The sequence below is a fragment of the Protopterus annectens genome, chromosome 2.part2 (genome assembly GCF_019279795.1).
Source record: "Protopterus annectens isolate FY-2018-M chromosome 2.part2, PAN1.0, whole genome shotgun sequence".
Lineage (NCBI taxonomy): Eukaryota > Metazoa > Chordata > Ceratodontiformes > Protopteridae > Protopterus > Protopterus annectens.
Window position 1 is genome coordinate 176,985,960 of NC_056730.1, and position 18,852 is coordinate 177,004,811.

Sequence of the window (18,852 nt, forward strand, 5' to 3'; positions counted from 1 at the left end):
TCTATTGGGTATGGCAAGATCCATGCATTTGTGTACGTGTTCGTACAGCGCATTGGTGTATGATTTGGCGGTCATGCAACTATTCTCCATTTGCATGGGTGCTGTGAAGTTATCCACCTCTGTTTTTAGGAGCCCAAAGTTAGCTTTGGATAAGTTTTTCATGGTAGTTTCCTTTGCAGGGGGGGTGGGGGGTAGGAGGGATGTTGATATCCAAGGTGATTAGTTTGTGGTCAGATCTAACCAAGGAGGAGTTGACTATTTGTGTAGAGCAGCAGTCGCCCATGTTGGTAATGACCAGGTCAGAGATATTGCTACCTCTAGTGGGAGTAAGAACGAGCTGGTCCAGGGCATTGGAATTAATGAATTCCAGGAAACATTGGGCAAGTGTATTGGTACATGAGTAGCTTTCCCAGTTAATAAAGGGGTAGTTGAAGTCACCCAGTATGAGGGAGTTAGGTTGGACCCTAATATTCTCTGTGGTGCTTAGGGACATGGAATGTGAGTCTTGTGACATGGTTGGTGACCTATAGCAGGCTGCGACCTGAATCGCTGTCTTACCCAATGTTAGCTGCACCTGAAGTATCTCAGATGCGTTTTGATCTTGTCCCAACTGTACTGTTAATATGATTGATAGTTCACAAAAGTTCTTTTTCTGGTTCCCATAACATGAGCCCTAAATTCAATTCCTAGTGTTGGTGTCACTGTGTCATCATTCACACATTTATAGATTAGAATTAAATCTCCGCTTATCGATCTATATATAACCGTATACAACGGCACCTTTTTACCTGCTTCTCACAACACAGGTGCTTAACTGCAGTGATTTGTCTTGTAAATTATCTTTGGATCCTTTCCAGCCTGTACTACTGAAAGTGATTATACACAGGCAGCTGCACCATATTCAATTGTAGGCCTTACTTCAACTTTGTAGATAGGTAGGAGAACATTTTCTTCCATGCTTTGTAAGATATCCTATATTATGCTGCACATTGTAGTTGTCACTTGTATGTTATCCCTATAATAAAGTTCCCTATCTAGTATAATACCCAAATCCTTAAATGTCTCATCACTTTCAAGTCTAACGTTATATTCTGCCCTGGATATAATGTCTGTCCAGTTTTCAAAAGTCCCTTGCTGCTCTTCCCATATGTGTTCAGGCTGGTGCATCTCAAGACAACAGGGAGAAAACAGCAGCCTTGGTGCCAACTTCTTCACTACTTTATTGCTGCTCTTAATGCGGCACTTGTGGGCTTCACAGGATCAAGGGTTGGCTGCAATTTTCCATTTCTATCAGATAAGACCCCTTTGGGTAAGTCTTCCATACAGAAATTATATTTTTTTCTATTTTTATAGACATGAGTACTGGGTCTTTTTAAGAATACCTGCAATTTAATGAGGTCACACTTTAATGAAAACACCTAATCAGACAAATTATTTTTAGTGGTTTGGGTTGATTAACTAGGCTTCAGACACTTTCTATGAGGAAAATGTGCTGATTTTGTACTTTTTTGAGTAAAACGAAGGAAGTATATATTTAAAGGGATTGTAAGTATATGTTGATGCTTATGCAAACTTCATGACAACTTACCTCAATTTGTACTTAATTCAGTGACAGTTTCTGTGAAAATGGTTGAATTGTGGGGGGCTAAAATGTACTGCTTGTACTTTTAATTTTGTGATGTTTGGGGGGGGGCTATGATGGGAAGTGTAAATATATGTACTACTTGTAAACACATTAGTGTGTCAACTTACCTTATACCAACTCATTCCAGCAGCTCTTACTGGGAAATAGACTTTTCCCTCGTCAGGAACATGGATAGCTGTACCAGTTATGTGATTTTTTTTCATATTGATCGCTACTACAGTAGTCTAAGTTATATGGGTTATATTGTGGTAAGGATGTAGCAGCCAGCCAGATTCCAAAGCTTCAGGGCAACCTCTATGTGCCCTAACCATTAGTCAGTTCAAGTTGAGCTGACTAAAAGTCAGATTGAAGCTCCAAGCTGTTCAGTGCTTTTCCTGCCTCCAAAGAGAACACTCCTGTGTGTTATTTCAAGGGTCAACGATTGGCTAATGCTAGTTCATTAAGTTCCCTTTGGTGAAGAAATGTTCCACTTTACTTTTTGTGATAGAAAACTTACGTTTTCTGTGAAACTTAAATATTTAAGCAAGGAAAATTTGATGTTATGTGATCCTATCTCGCCTACATTCTGTACTGATGGGCTCGGAGCCGATCCCTCGGCTCCGACTTGGCATGCTATACTATAGAGCGAAGCCTCTTATTGGCTGAGCTATTTTTTATCCCAGGATGCACCACCACTAATCCCCCAGATCTCGTTTGCCGCTTACAAGCTAGGACGTGGTCTCAAACTTGGCTGAGCTAAGTACTGTTTTCTTCAAAGTTTCCTGTCAAAAGCTGTTTTAACAGCTATTGTTGTTTGTTGAGTGTGTGTTTGCTTTGGACATTTGTTGTGGAAAAATTGTTTTGGTTTTATCTAGTCTCTTTGTTTTTCAGGAGGTCAAAGTACCTGTTTTTAAGTTAGTCTTGGTTTTGTCCTGATATTGTGTATTGTCTCGCTTAAAAAAAAAAAAAAAAAGTTTTTTAAAGTTTTTTTTTTTTGTGGTAAACTACACAACAGCTAGCTACTTTTTTTAGTGCCTGTTGTTAGTCATGTCGAGAACATAGACCCCACGCTTTTCTCTAGAGTCCTCCAAGAGAGGAAGATTAATATTAAAGGGCTGGATTAAAAACCCTCCTCGAGGAGGGAGGCCTTTCCTTCCTCCTCCCTCCTCAGCACCGAGGGAAATTGTTTTGAGGTCTCCCAAGGAACCGATAGTAGTCAAGTCCATTAGAGCCGTCCCGGTCCTTTGGAGCCGATGGATGAGCGATCGGACCTGACGGGGTGTGTCATCTAGATCTAGATCCCAGGATGTCTGATTCCGACAGGGTGCAGGGTGCTCTTTTTTCTTTTCCCCTGTGTTCTGATGTTTGATGTTTTCCTCTTCCCTCTTCCCGTCGGGGTCCGCTCGCACTGCTGGTACCATACCGTGGCCACGCCCAGGGAGGTGGGACCTTCCAGTGGTCTGGTGCCAGAGCCCAGGGCCATGGCTTCTGCCACTACCTCCAAATCTTCTTTCCAGCACCTTTCAGACACTGATCTTGATGATGCAGAGGGTCCCTAAGTCATCTCAGAGATGATCTCCTTTGCAGACATCCTGGAAGCCCTAAAACACGAGGCAGCTGGCAATCAATCCCCAACACTGGAGACCGCGGAGTCCTTTCGTGGCTCTTTCAGCCTTCTCCAGTCTGAGGGATTGCCCGACTGTGCAGCTCGCCAGCAGTGGAATTAGTTTTCGAGCCCACCTAAAGCCTGAGGTATCATCACAGGAGACGATGGGTGCTTTTATATCGCGCCGAGTTACACCCACCCCTTTTCTAACTCCCACCTCTAAAAAAAAAATCCCCCACACCAGTCAACGGAAAAATTGCAGCCTTAGTTTCAAAAAGCTGCTGTCAAAAAGGATCAATCAGTCCCCCCGCCCCAGATCCCATTAGGGACTACTTACTCATTCTTTTTGCCAAAAAAAAGACACCTTGAGGCCCCATTTTGGATCTCAGATTGGCATTCAAAATCGTTCAGTCAAAAAGTCCAAGTTCTGAATGGTCACCCTACAATCCATTCTCCCACTGCTGGAGAAAGGTGTTTGGATGTGCTCCATAGATCTCAAGGACGCTTATTACCATATCATGGTACATCAAGCGTCCAGGAGACATCTGCGCTTCTGCCTAGGAGACAGTCATTTTCAGTTCCGCGCGCTGCCCTTTGGTCTCACCACAGCCCCCAGGGTGTTCACCAAATGTTTGGCGGTCGTGACTGCTCACCTGAGAAGTCTAGGATTCCAGGTGTTTCCGTATCTAGACGACTGGGATTGCCACCTCCAAGCATCTACTATTGCGGAGCCTACAAGCCACAATATCACTGGGCACTTCCCTTGGAATCACCTTCAATTGGCCAAAGTCTGTGTTGCTGCCATCTCAGTGCATAAGATTCATTGGAGTAGAGATAGACTCAAAACCAAATGCGGGTCTATCTACCTACAGAAAGGATACAAACCATACAGGCTCAAGTTCGAGCCTTACTTCCCAGATCCAAGGCCCCAGCCAGAATGGTCCTGCAGCTATTGGGATCTATGTCCGCCACGGTTCTTCTAGTTCCCCTAGCAAGGTTGCACATGAGAATTCTCCAGTGGCTTCTTTCAACACAGTGGTCCTTTCAGGATCTCCCTCTCAGTCACCTCATATGGATCACGGAAACCTGCAAACGGGACCTTCGCTGGTGGCTGGTGCCCTCCAATCTGGATCAGGGACGACCCTTTGTTTCACCTCCTCCTGTGGCCACTTTGACTACAGACGCCTCCCAGATGGGGTGGGGGGGGCATTCCCTGGGCAGGTCAGTCCAAGGCAAATGGCATTCGGAAGAGACTCTACTTCATATCAACATCTTAGAAATGAGGGCGGTGTTTCTGTCCCTACAAGCCCTTCACGATTACCTCCCTCAGGGCATAATTGCCGTTCACTCCGACAACATGTCAGTAGTCTGGTACCTGAACAAGCAGGGAGGGACCAGATCATACCCCCTTTGCAGAGAGGCCATGAGAGTTTGGGAGTGGGCAGTGTCGACCAAACGATTTCTAGTGGCGACTCATATTCCTGGCAAGTCCAATTTGATAGCCGACAGACTGAGCAGAACTATCCTCTCTCCTCACGAGTGGTCTCTGAACATTACGGTTGCAAATCAGATTTTCAGCAAATGGGGAATTCCTTGTTGCAACCTCTTCGCAACCCCGGTGAATGCGAAGTGCAAAAAGTTCTTCTCCCTCACTCCGGCTCCGGGGGAGAGCCCTATGGACGCACTAGCCCATCTGTGGCCCACCGGCTTGCTATATGCTTTTCCCCCAGTTCCCCTCCTTCCCAGAGTGATCCAAAAGGCGTCTCACTTGGGGAGCAAAATGATCTTAGTTGCTCCTTACTGGCCTCGTCAGGTATGGTTCCCCTATCTTCGGAAATATGCACTGGAAGGTCCATGGTTCCTGGATCAGATCCCAGACCTATTAGTTCATCAGTCGGGACTACTCCACCAGTCCCTACACACCTTGAAATTGACAGCTTGGCTCCTCCTCTTCCGAATATAGTCAGGAATCATACCTTAGACCCGGAAGTTGTACATATCTTATCTTCGGCCCACAAGTCTGCCACTAAGAAATTGTATTCTAGCAAATGGAAGAGATTTGCTATTTGGGCTCAATTCCGGGGTCTGGATCCCATCACTATTCCCGTATCAGAAGTCCTGAACTTTCTAACTTCCCTTTTCAATCAAGGCTCTTCAGTCTCTACCATCAAGGTTCAACTGGCAGCTATTTCCAATTTTCACGAGTCTATAAACCCACCTTTAATGAGCAACAGATTGTGTAAGACCTTCATGAAAGGTGCTGCGCTTTTACGACCTCCAATTTCTCATCCTGCTCCTCCATGGGATCTCGATGTGGTGTTACGTGCCTTAACTTCCTCCCCCTTCGAACCGGCAGCAACATGTGATTTAAAATTTCTATCGTGGAAAACTGCCTTTCTGGTTGCGATTACTTCTGCCAGAAGGGTTTCAGAGCTTCAAGCTTTGTCTGTAAAACCTCCGTACTTGGTTTTTCACAAAGATAGAGTATCTCTCAGGCCAAATCCATCCTTTGTCCCTAAGGTTTGTTCCAGTTTTTGCCTACAACAGTCATTAGAACTTCCAGTCTTCTTTCCAAAGTACTCAAACAAAGCGGAATACATATTCCACACATTAGATGTCCACAGGCAATTGCGTTTTTATTTAGATAGGACCAAACAAACAAGGAAAACAGATCAATTGTTTGTATCCTTTTCGGATAATAAATTGGGCAAAGCCGTCACAAAGGTCACTATTGCCAAATGGATCAGGGACTGTATTACTCAAGCTTATTCCTCTTCTAATAAAGAGCTTACGACCTCTGTCAAAGCTCATTCTACAAGAGCTATGGCTACCTCAATAGCATTCCATTCTAAGCTTGCCATTAGTGACATTTGTGCTGCGGCTATGTGGTCCTCCCCGCACACTTTCATTTCCCACTACAAATTGGATGTGGCATCTAGGGGACGAGCTTCATTTGGTTCCACAGTGCTCAGGAGTGTTTTCCAGTGAGCCACCCAGGATTTAGGTGCTAGGGACGCTGTCCCATCAGTACAGAATGTAGGCGAGATAGGATCACATAACATCTTTTAGTTATGTACTTACCATAACTTTAGATGTTTGGGATCCATCTCGCCTACATTCCCAATAACCCACCCTCCTTCCCCCTTCCTTGGAGATCAGAGGATATCAGAAGGTCCGAATCCTGTTGTTTCATCTTGAAACATCTGGCAGTGTTATATAAACAAGTTATGTATGTGTGCATGAATGCGGACAAACAAGATCTGGGGGATTAGTGGTGGTGCATCCTGGGATAAAAAATAACTCAGCCAATAAGAGGCTTCGCTCTATAGTATAGTGTGCCGAGTCGGAGCCGAGGGATCGGCTCTGAGCCCATCAGTACAGAATGTAGGCGAGATGGATCCCAAACATCTAAAGTTATGGTAAGTACATAACTAAAAGTTTTTATTTACTGACTTGTGATTTTTGTTCACTTTTAAATGGAAACATTACTTTTTTACTTTGTGGCAAAAAGTTGTTAAAACTTATTTTAAACTCCCTTTCCTGTGGATAAACTGGCAAAGTTCATCATTCTCACTGCTGCCGTAGCCTTTGGCTGTTTGGATTGTATCCTGCCTGGGATACAACAGTCAGCCAGACTTCAAAAAGCTGTGGCTTCCTACCATATCTAGACTCTAAATGCTGGTTAGCTAGCCCCTTGAAGGGAAATCAGCAATCAGAGTGTAGATAATTTCAGTACTTTCTTGCTGTTTCAAGGGAAAGCAGCTCCGAGGCTTCACAGAAGCAGCAACTAGCTACAGACTTTATTTCTGACATAAACATCTCCATGATAGGGGAACCCTACCACATAGAAAATATTACCTTTTTAAATATTTTTGATGTTTTTTTTTTTTTTTTTTTTTTTCATGAATAATATAAGCAATTTTATTAATATCATAAGTTTCTTGTCAGAAACTGCTATTTTTAGAGTGAGACTCCTCGAATACTGGGGCTTTTTGGAAAGGAAAATGTAATGTTTCTGAGACATTTTAACTAAAGTTTAAGGATTTAAAGACTGGAAAGTACTTTTATGTTCTATTTGAATGTGTTGGTGCTTGTGTTCTTTACTTGTTTTCTTTTCTGTCAAAGGGAATAAGAGTTGTGACAGTTTTTTGTGTACTACTTGTGCTTTTACTTTTGAATTGTGCAGGACTGTGTGGGGAAATGTAAGTGTGTATGTTGCTTGTGTACACATTTTTGACAACTTACCTTCTAATTGACTCTTCCCAGCATTGCTTACTGGCAACCAGGCTTCCTCCTCGACTACATTATGGATTTTTACACTGGTCCTGCTGTTGCTTCTCCTGTTCTACCTAAAAAGGATAGGAGCCCCTGCCTACACCATGGGCTCTGACAGTGCCTCAGCTACTGGTTGGCAACTCTGCACTGGCCATTTCTTGTTCTTCAGAAAGATCACTCACTGGTTTCTCCAGGTTCCTCTGATGTAGCCCCTTCTTTGACCATGGACTGGGGGGTTGGTCATGTCCTCTGTGGCTGTTCCAATGTCCATTCCTTTCATTGGAGTACCATCTTCTTTGGGTCTGGGAGTTTTTCTGGGAGGTTCTTTCTTGGTGTGGCCGGGGAAAGAGACCTCTTGCCTGGGATGAAGTGTCATCTGTCAGTCGGTCTCCTTCCAGGGATATCCCTAGAAAAAAGAAACAAGAGTAGACATTTCAGATCAAAGACATTTTGCCTGTTCATAAGGATGATTTTCTTTCCTTAGCCAGGAGTTTATTGCAGGCTTTATATCCTGGAGAGTAGAACTCCAAACCAGAAGATTAATTAGGTTAATATATTGCTGAGGAAATATGTCAAGAGGATTTCGACATAGACATTGACAGAGATAGGGCTTTTTCTTTGTCTAATTCTCAAGTCCAAGACTGATTTGGAGGAAGGTTTGTCCTCTTCATCTCCATTACAGGAGTTTTCCTTTTCTAATACTAACTTGGGAATTAATGAAGTATTTTGTGGGAGCAAGTGGATGTTCTCTCTAAACTAAGAAAATATAATGATATGCTGCAAATAGATTTACCTTATGCTATACCCATTCTTTCTAGTATGCCAGCCTTGAAAATGTGTTAAATGCGGGGTGCAATAACACTGAGCCTCATCCTTCAGACCTCAGAAATAGATAAAAAACTTGTTAATATCAACCCTTCCCCTGTAGACAAGAAGGCAAGGTATTAGTCAGATTTCATAAGAGAAATTCCTTCTTTCAGTTTATTCTGTCAGGTGTTGTCAGCTTGTGAGATTGTTGTGCCAGAATTCCCACAGAATGTAGTTCCTGTCTTAATCCTTCATTTTCTGACTTGCCTCAGATGTTTAAACATGTTTTGAGGCGTATGAGGGATTGTACAGCTACTGTATCTAGGGCTACTACAACTGCTACTGTTTTGAGAAGATATGCCCGGTATGGACTCAAATGTTTTTAGATGTGGTACTGTCTAAGAACAGAATTTAATCTCAAGTTCAGACAAGTAGGTTTTGTTTGGCTCTGCTACTACTCAGGTTCTTAAATAGTTTGATGAAACAGAAAAATTAATTCAGGAGGTCACTAAGATTTTTTAAGCCCACATTATAAATCTTATAAATATACTGCTTTTTTAAGACAAAATAATTAATTCCTGCCACCTTCTGGAACAAAAAAGAGATAGCAGGAGGGGAACAATAAGAAAACAGGGATCCTTTCTGAAAAAGGGACAGACTGTGCCTTTGAAATGACTATGCCAGTATTCTTTTTCACCCAGTTCCCCTCCTGTCCCTTTACCTCTCTGTCTGTCCTAGACTGTCTCTCAGTCTTTCCCTTTTGCAACAGATTGTTTGGGTACTAGTACTGATTCAGGGGGGTTACACTTGGCATTAAATACACATACCTCCTTTTAGAGGAATTTCTCCTTTCCCCTACATGTTTTTGTTCTTTCGGCTTTTCCCGGTTAGGGGTCGCCACAGCGGATCTCCAGCCCACTAATGATTGGCAGTAGATTTTTACTGTGCCGAGGTGCCAGCTCGACGCCCAACCTTCAACAAAGGCACGCCCATTCACGCATGTCTTTCGAAGGCCACTCGACCGCGGGGAGGACATGCAGACTCCACACAGAAGGCGCTCCAGCCGAGAATCGAACGGGAGAACCTCTTGCTGTGAGGCGACAATGCTACCGCTGCACCACCGCGGCTTATTCCTTTCCCCTAATGTATTTAGACCAAAGGATGGAAGGCTTCTCAGAATGTTTCTGATGGTTTCAAAGAAAGAGCATTCCTGGAGACCTGTTCTAGATCTTTCCTTTCTCAACTAGTTTGTGAAAGTATAAAAATTCAAAATCTCAACCCTTCAGACTCTGTTATGAGTCATTCATCTTCTGAGTTTTATGGTAATATTAGGCCTAAAAGATGCTTAGCATCACATTCCAATAGCCACAAGCTTCAGAATATTTCTCAGATTCTGTGCCTGATTCACATTTATCAATTGTCTGCATTATAGTTTGAGTTCGCTACAGCTTTTAGCGTGTTTACAAAATGTCTAGCTCCAGGGATACATCATTACAGACTCTAAGGCATTTACATGTATTCTTATTTAGATGACTTAGTGATCTTTGTAGAATCATTTAGGGTTGTGCTTTTACAGAGCCTTTGAGATATGTTTCTTCAAAGGCATTCCTAACACAGAGAAAGGTGAATTTGCATCTGGAAACTTTCCTGATCTTCTCCAATCAGTGTGAGACATTAACCACAGAATATCTCAGGATTCTAGGTTTCATGGCTTCTATGATTCTCATGATTCTTCTTACCAGATTATTAATGAGAAGAGTTCAGTGGTTTAAAAAATGTGGACCCAAAATTTTCATCCTCTGGTATTTTCAGATTTTAATTTTGGCCTTTACAAAGCATGAACTGTATTGGTGGCAGGGCCGGCCTTAGACATAGGCGAACTAGGCAGCTGCCTAGGCACCGTAAAAGTTGGCATTGTAAAGGGTGCAATTTCGTGTTAAATCTCTCTTTCCAACATCCCCCACTTCCGTAATTCATTCATTAGGTTTCTCACAGCACATAGAATAACCTACAGTGCTAGCTATTCCATTCCCGCCCTCCCCCCGATGAGTTTTCAGTGGCTACTCTTGGTTGGCATTATTTAAAGCATCCAATCAATGATGCTTTGGTACCATGACGACCCTGGCTGCCTCCAAATCCAGAGTATATAATGCAGCTCACGCCTGCCTCTCATTCTTTTCTTCATTGCTGAGGCGGGCGCGTATCTATTGGCTGAGACTGAGTGGCATTACTTCCTGTTCTGTTCCTGATCGATGACTGTCTGGACGGTGTCGGCGTGGATTATCAGTGGACTAGCTCCCTGTACAACACGTGGGCTACCAAGTTGGATTTTCGTTTTTTTTTCTCCTCGTGTCCCTTGTTGTTTAATTCCCTTGGCTTTTGAAGGTAAGTCGATTCAGAAAAATGTTGGAAGTTTGCAGTAGAACTAGAGGGGATCTGTCTGGAATGGAAATAATGATTTTTTGAATATTTATTTATTTTCATTGACTGCAATGCATTATGCAACTAGCTGTTTAAATAAATCATGATCGTATTTTGTGTAACTAAGCTGCTCCGTAAGGCTAACTTGTGGAATGGAATGATTTTTTTGAATATTTAAAAATCCGCACATTAGTACTATTTTCACTTTCAGTGACTGCAACTAGCTGTTTAAATTGTGTTTTGTAGTGTGTGTACACTGCTCCGTAAGGTTAACTTGTGGAATGGAATGATTTTTTTGAATATTTAAAAATCTGCACATGTTAGACTAGTACTATTTTCAGTGACTGCAACTAGCTGTTTAAATCGTATTTTGTAGTGTAAGCTGCTCCCTAAGGCTAACTTGTTGTTTTGTGGGTCTTGTGCACACATTTTGATCTCGCTTACAATTGCAGCAGGCCGGCTTATTCACCGATGCAGAGTTACACTTCACTTGCACACTGATGCTTAATAATTTGGCGATAGGGCGATATTAATAATTATGCCCCAGTAGCCTGGGTCCGGACAGTGCCTTCTGATAGGGGAAGGAGCAGAGTACACAAGATGTGGTTCCACCCGTTTATTTTGTGTGTGTTCCAGCTTAACTGGTGTGGGGGTGCACTGTGGTTAATAGATACTGGGGATGGAAAACCTGCAATGTGTCCACTCTAGAAATCTAATACCAGAAAATCATATCCAGTCTGCAGTAAAATAAGTCTCCTGTTAGTGAAAAATGTAGAAACAAAGCACTTTAATTTAATGGCATTTTGTTTCCAGTAAGGTAACATTTTAGTATTAGAATGCATTATATTGTGTTTTAGTGAGCTCATGGGCAGACTGCAAATAATTATTAATATTGGAAATGTTTTACATGTGCTCTCTTTACTTTTGTCGTTTTTATTCTTTTGCATAGTTAAGACTATCAATAGATGTCAAAGTCTTCTCTGAAAATGAACCACAATTACATACTAGACTGAAATAAAATATTGAAGAAATCATATTCATGTGACTATACTCAGTTCATCCACATCGTAGGACAATTCCTTTGATAGGTTACTTGTATGTGGGATTTCCATTTGTTTCTTAACTCTCTGTGTAACTACTCTTGTAACAGGGCATGGTATACATTACAACACTTAGCACACTACCATTACTATAACCCCCTTTGTTAAAAGTAATAAATATAACAATGAAAAGAAAATTCTAGCTGGTCTCAAAGTACATGCAGTATTTTACTCTATCTGGAGTTGAGGTATACTCATTTCTGGTAGTCATTTTAACACTCTGCAGTGTTTTTTTAATAAGCAGGATTTATTTTAAAGAAGCATAAGGTTGTTAACTGGTCTCTCAGACAAAAGGAGGTAACATGCTGTGCTACACAGACAAAAACTGTCTGTTCATTCAACATCATTAAATCAATATGCCTCCTGCCTGACTACATTATAAGCAATGCTAGCCCATGAAGCCTTTGGTTCAAATTGCAAGGCATACACAATCTGAGGATGCACAGGACTTGAAAGCAGTTTAACATCTGCATATATGTATGTAGTAAAGGCTTTGTTGATGCTTACATTTCTCAGCTTCTCAACACTCATCCAGCATGTAAACTCTTATGTCATATCGTTCCCCAAGAAGTCTCCACTCCACAATGCAATTCTTAAATTATTTTGAATTCTGCAGGCCTTGTGACGAGTCACTGGCTCAAGCTGTCGCCTTCCTGGCCTCTGATGCAGCCTAATTTACTACTGGGATCTCCATTATTGTGGATGGTGGGATATTCTCCAGGTAGCAGCTGTAGTCCCAGATTTTAAAGGCGCTGCTTTTGAAACCTCTATTCCTGAATTTGGAGTGAATGTATGCATGCATGAGGTGTAAGTTAGAAGGTGCAATAAATGCAACAAAAAAAAAAAAAAACAGTTTAGTGGAAAAACTAAGCTAGAGAAGGGTGCTACTGAGATGAAACTGACCACATTCTTGTGGTGGTGTTTGTGTTACTCTTGCTGTTTTACTTGGAATGCTGATTTTCCACACTGATATTTTGATGAAAAACTAAGCTAGAGCAGGGCGCTACTGAGATGAAAGTTGACCACCTTCTTGTGGTGGTGTTTTGTGTGTTAAACTTGCTGTTTTGCTTGGAATGCTGATTTTCCACGCTGATATTTTCTATTACAACTACCTCCGCAGATAACTGGTAACTGAGCTTTGTGCTACAGATGTTGGCTAAGCAATGTAAACTACCATTTAAAATGTCTTGTCTTAGGAAAACTGAGCAGTTCATTGTCAAACTCTATTATGTGTAGCATTTCAAACCCAATATGTGGCTGCAATCCTTTTAATTGTATGGGTGAGTACATGCATGCATACATTTTAGTACAATGTGGAGTATTTCTAATTCAGTAACAGTTCTACTTTCACATTATGATTATTTTGATTCCTGAGTATTCTGAGTAGTGGTGTGGTTCTATACAAAGAAAATAGAGAAAGGTATAGCTCTTGCACATTTCAAACATTATTTGAATGTATGGGTAACTGCAAATTGACCCCTGGTTTAGCACTCTTGTCCTTCTTGGCTGTGGCAAAATGTAAATATTCTGCTCATTTTGATTTTATTTGTTTTATTTAAATTTGTTGACTGGGATAGTCCGACTGGATACATATCCATTTTCAGCAAAGGCCCTGGGAGAAGAGCTCCAAACTTAAGGACAAGCAAGTTACAGTATATGCACAAACATATTGTATTAACATACAAGTTAGTCTCACATTTCAGGCTTATGAAGAATACAGTTTATATACAGAAATATATACAAATATGTTGGTCTCTTATCAGACCTATAGGTGTAGCTTGTATACAGAGTATCTGCAAAGATATTGGTTTCTCTTTTCAAACCTTAGCGTAAGAGGGTAGTTGCTATGAATAAAATTGCAGGATTATGGAAGTGGATGAGGCTTAGTCATGGTTAGAACAAGGACATAACCAGTGAGTTTTAAAATACTGGTTTAGATTTTTTTGAACTGATTAAGGGAGGGGATCACAGTAAGGTCAGATGGGAGCAAAATCCTGGTTTTGCCTACTGAATTAAGGTAAGTAAGAGTAACTGGTGTTTAACAATGTCAAAGGTCTTGGAATGATCGAGAAACAGGGCAGAAGATTGTTACAGTTGAAATTTATGACATTAGAAAAGGAGAGGATGGCTAACTTCTACATGTAAACATCAATGCACCCTGCAAAAAGTTAATACTGTCTCATGACTGTAGATGAATGCTGCACTAGCTAAAGATCAACCAGGTTTGTTAAGGAGAATTCAGCCTTCATCTGCAGTCAACTACACTACAAGGTGTCTTACAGTATGACTTAGATTTTCATGCATTTAAACACTGAAAGAACTGGAGTGTTTTGTGGGAGTGGCCCATCTGTGGGCGTGACTCAAAAGGGGTGTTCCTTGAGTTTGGTGTGGGTGGGGCTTAAGGGGCACCGGAGCACTACTTCGCCTAGGGCACCGTTTCAGCTAAGGCCGGCCCTGATTGGTGGAGGTAATTAGTTACCTTTGTTTTTGCTTGGGAAATAGTTTATATGGGAGTAAAGGTGCAAGGTCTGTGGGAAAGTTCAGACAGACCAAAGCATGCAAGTGATCCATGCTATAGAATCTTTTTCATGACCTCTGTCCCCACGAACAGTACAGCTAATTACAGACAATACCACAGTGAATCCGCGGTGGTGCAGCGGTAGTGTTGTTGCCTCACAGCAAGAGGTTCTCCCATTTGATTCTCGGCTGGAGTGCGGGGAGTGCCTTCTGTCTGGAGTCTGCATGTCCTCCCCGTGGTTGGGTGGGAGTTCGAAAGACATGCGTAAATGGGCGTGCCTTCGGTGAAGGTTGAACGTTGAGCTGGCACCTCGGCGTTCGTGAAAATTTACTGCCAATCATTAGCAGACTGGAGTTCCGCTGTGGCGACCCCTAACCGGGAAAAGCCAAAAGGCAACAACAACAACAGACAATACAGTGATGTGGAACATAAACAAATATGGGGACACCACATCTTACCCCGACTGCAGCCTGGCTATGCTGGTTTTGGAGTTAGCCGTATAGTATTCATTACTTCGAAGCATCTTACATACTGTCAGAGCAAAATGTTGTGGCAGACAAGTTAAGCAGGTCTAGGATAGATCCTCTTGAATGGAAAACAAATGAGGGAGTATTTCAGTTGTGGGAAACACCTCAAACAGATCTGTTCATCTTCTTTCAAACAGAAACAGAGTAAATTCTGTGCCATGACTCCTTGCAGGCAGGCCTGAAAAACAGATGCATTTTCATTCCCATGGTCAAGACTACTCCTATTTGCATTTCCACGCTTTCACTCATATCCAGGGTCATTTTAAAGATTCAGAAAGGATTCCCCAAAAATTACTGTGGTGACTGCTTCCTAGCTCAGGCAACATTGGTTCTCATTTCTTATGTCATTGGTTAGTGGCAATTACCACAAGCTTCCTCACATATTAGATCTGCTCAGACAAGACAAGAAGAGTTTGATACTCTCATATCTCAAACAACTTCAACCAATTGGCTGGATTACTCCATTCTTATATCTTTTAGGCACCTAGGCTTTTCTAGATGGTGCCAGACCTATATTCAGGCCCCTGTATGGGATTATTACCTCTGGTTCTTAAACATTTGTATGAGTTCACATCCTATGACTTGTCTACTCCTTTGGCAAGGAGTATTTGTCAGCCATTTCAGAATATCTGCCTGTGGATATTCCTCTTCATTTCAGACTTTCCACAAGCTATTCTATTTTTTTTTAATTTCTACAAGTCTTTTGGGTTTCTAATATCACAACGGGAATGGGCCCCATTCCTAAGTCAAAGTATTATTAAAGTTCATGAAATTAGTATTGTTTCAGTCTTTGATGTTAACCAGAAGTGCTCTTCACAGCACCCACAATTTGCCTAGTAATGACTCCTTATGCAATTCGTACAGAGTTACATGTATCTGTAATCTTTTTCTATACCTTCTGTCTTGAAAGTCTGGGCTTTTTGCATAATATTAACAATACATAATTTCTTTCTTATCCTCAACAGTCTACTCTATCATCTTTATGGCTCTTTTTTGCCCTATCATTTGTTTTTTAATTTTTATGCACTATTACTTTTCCTCCCCCTGGGCCTGGCCTAGCCCCAATGTAGGGATGTTTCCATGTTGTGAGGATTCTGCACTGTAATTTTTGTTAGGGCAAGAAAGCCCTGTAGTTGTCTATACTCTGACTGCTGTTTTCCCCACAATGGACTGGCCATTTTGCAGTGACAGTGTAAGCGTGGGAGGGAGCCAGAACTTTTGAAGACTAACTGATTAATAGCAAGGAATTCAAACATTTCCTTTCCCTGGAAGATGCTGACACCTGTGCAGTCACAGAGACATGGTTCAGGGCTGCAGAGAGCAACCCAATTGTGCAAGGCTACAATGTTTTCCAGACATTCAGACCTCAAAGCAAGAACAAGGGTGAAAGGACCAAAGGCGGAGGTGTATCCAGTTCAAATAAAGCTAAGTACACCTCCAGACTGGTTACATAGTATGACTCTCTTGAGCTACTCCAGGTCCAACTAACTATAGGCAAAGTATCCTACCACATCATTGTTAGCTATAGGTCCCCTACCATGAGCCAAGAGAAACATACCACCTACCTGGATGTACTGGAGTCACTCTCCATACAGCCAAATGCCTTGGTCATGGAAGATTTCAACTATCCTTCCACCAATTGGATGACACAAATGAGCACAAGCGTGATTGCCCAGAGGTTCTTGGATTTTGTCAATACAAATGCCCTGGAACAGATAGACTGCACCCCCACAAGGGGTTCAAATGTCCTTGGCATAGCACTCACCAACATGGGGGGGTCACTGCACCCCCCCTTTTGTGGTTCCCTCCCTGGTAAGGTCATACCATAAATCAGTCTCGTTCGAGGTAACTACTGTATGTGACATTCCTACAGGAGCAATAAAGCTAAAAAAATTTCCAAAGCTAACTACAGCCTACTAAGTGTTAGTATAAAATGTTTCATACCCCCTGCAGACACAGCCAACAATGACTCCTATGCAGAAGTGTACATAAACGCCTTGTATAAACACCTAAACAACTGTATAGACTCGGCAGTACCTGACCTGATCAAAACCAGGTCCGCCCGAAAAAACAAGCCACCCTGGTAGACTTCAAGTATAAATAGGTTATATAACAAGAGGAAAAAAATGATGTCTAAAAGCAAGAGGGAACTGACTCAGCAGAGAAAAAAAATCTGTCCACAGCTTGAACAAGCAAATCAGATATCTTGTAAAGTCCTCTAAAGCTAATTACAAAGCTAAAATAGCATCTCTAGCTAAGGATAACCATTAGGCATTCTTTAGCTATATCAGAAATCTAAAAGAAAATGCCCAGCTATGTGCCATACTAGTTGTGGATTGCACTACTCATATGGTACCTGAGGAAATCACCAACCTGTTATCTGACAGATTTGTCACAAACCTCACCCCTCCCGTCCCCACCAGCCACACCACATACTATTACTGACACTAGCCCTTTCCCTAATATCTCTAGTGAGCAGATCATGCCTGCACTCTCTATGGCCAAAAGCACAGCCTCAGTGGGTCCAGACAACATCCGAGGCTGCTTACTTAGCAATCTAAAACAAGACCTAGTGGAACCACTTGGTGCTCTTTTTAGCCGTAGCCTGAGAACTGGGTATGTTACAGCTGAGTGGAGAATAGCAATAGTAATCCCCTTGCACAAAGGAGGCTCATCAACCGACCCTGGAAACTATAGACTCATAAGCCTAACCGTCCTCATTTGCAAGCCATGGAAAGAATCATCGTGGAGCTTATTAACACTGACATAGATGACCTTTTGACCCAACCCAATTTGGCTTTGCTAAGGGTAGATCATGCATATTATACCTAGCAGACTTCTTTGAACATGTCACCAAAGTCCTGGATGAATGTAAGACAGTGCATACTGCCTGTCTTGACCTAGCCAAGGCTTTTGACACAATTCCCCACTCAGGCATCATTAAGAAACTTGCCCAGCTGTGCATTAACCCTTACATTACTAAATGGGTAGCCATCTGACTCAGAGACTGAACTCACGTTGTTAAATTCAGAGATTCCACCTCTACTTGTACACCAGACACCAGTGGCATACCACAAGAATCTGTACTGGACTCTTTACTGTTTGGAATCTATTTTTCAGAAGTTCAGGCCAAAGAGAAACAATTGGTGTTAAAGCCATGGACTAAAACTAAATGCAAAAAAGTGCATAGTTATCCCCACTGGCAAAGGGGAATACCCTGCCAATTACAATACTGACAGCATCCTCCTAAGCTCAAACCCAGTGGTGTGAGACTTGGGAACTCAGTTTGATAGAGATCTAAACTTTGATCACCATGTCTCCACTGTGGTAAGGAAAGCCTTCTATATGGTGCATCTCATAAATAAGGGCATCACATTCAGGACTAAGGATGTTATAACTCCACTATATTCAACCCTCATTAGACCACTGATTAAGTACAATACCCCCTTTTGCATGTACCTCAGCAGACACTTGCAGCAGCTGGAGAGACCACAGAGGTTTATCACAAAGAAAATTCAGGGCCTCCAAACCATGTCTTACATGGATAGACTGAAAGCCCTTTCACTGTACTCTGTATCTTATAGGCTGCTGAGGGCTCGACTTGTGCCTTGCCTACAGGGCTGTCTTCGACCCTGCCCAATCAAAATGCACATCCACAAATCAAATAGGGCAAGAGTCACTTGCTCCAGGGATCTTAACCCAGCCTGTGACATCAACAGAACATGCTGGAGAAACAGATATGTTTCCCAGAGATCTCTGCTCCTTTGGAATAGGGTCCCAATTCACATTAAGTAGAACTCCTCACTGACCATGTTCAGGCACAACCTGGACAATTGGATGGGTGACCACAAATTCACCCTGGGGGTGGCACCCTTGTCCTTTATGGAGAGAGTTAGTCGGTGCTGACCTTAGACTTGCTCTACAAATAACGCCCATCTGTCCAAGGTCATTTGGGTTAACTCAGGTATAATATT